Here is a 1,016-nt window from a genome sequence, read left to right on the forward strand (position 1 = left end):
CCCCCTCAGGTGGCCGAGGCCCCTCAGGTGGCCCGAGCCCCCTCAGGTGGCCGAGGCCCCTCAGGTGGCCCCTCAGGTGGCCCGAGGCCCCTCAGGTGGCCCCTCAGGTGGCCGAGGCCCCTCAGGTGGCCCGAGGCCCCTCAGGTGGCCCGAGGCCCCTCAGGTGGCCCCTCAGGTGGCCCGAGGCCCAGGACAGTCTGTGGATTGACTGATCCGTTTTAAGTTTCAGGCTCTACAGGTTCCACCCACCAACCCCAGCAGCTCCTTTCACTCCTGGAGGGCCTGAATATCAATGGCAGGGCCGTGCAGAGGCCACTAAGGGGCAGGTGCTCAAAAAAAAAAAGGGCCCATCTTACTGCATTCTAGGACAGAATATTAACAAACCACACAGCTTTCAGAGTTTAATAAACAATGATAAATTACAAAATTGTGACATATACAATCAAAGATAAGGTAAATCTCTACACAGAGCATACAACTATGCATATGTAAGATATTTTATTAGTAATTTCTTTCTGCAGGTCTATTTTGTTATAGCAAAGTATTGCAATATTCAAACCCGCAATTTAGCAAGATATGTAAATCAGAGCTGGAGGTTTAGCTCTGATTTACATATTTTGTCTTTACAGAATTACACTATTAAAAATATAAACAAGGCCCAATGCAACCTCTTAGTGACTGTAATCTATAAAACAGAGCTGCCTGTTTGCTGCAGTGGAGATGAAGATGGTCCATTCAGGAAAGCAGAGCTGCAGCAAACTTTAAGGTGGAACTGCAGAAAAAAAGAAAAAAACAAAAGCAAATATTGAATTGTTAATGCATGTCACTATGGGAAAAGCCTACTGAGTTTAGCTTAAAACTTTTTTAAACATTTAAATCATACATTTGTCTCATGAAGTGAATTTTTTTTTTGCAAAACAAACTTATTTGTGCATGTCAGAAATCTTTTCTTGATATTCAAAGTTTTTGTTTGACTCAAAGTTTTGCTTGTGATTCTCACATGACGATGTGAGCAG

The sequence above is a fragment of the Poecilia formosa genome, unplaced genomic scaffold (genome assembly GCF_000485575.1).
Source record: "Poecilia formosa unplaced genomic scaffold, Poecilia_formosa-5.1.2 Scaffold865, whole genome shotgun sequence".
In the NCBI taxonomy this organism is placed as follows: domain Eukaryota; kingdom Metazoa; phylum Chordata; class Actinopteri; order Cyprinodontiformes; family Poeciliidae; genus Poecilia; species Poecilia formosa.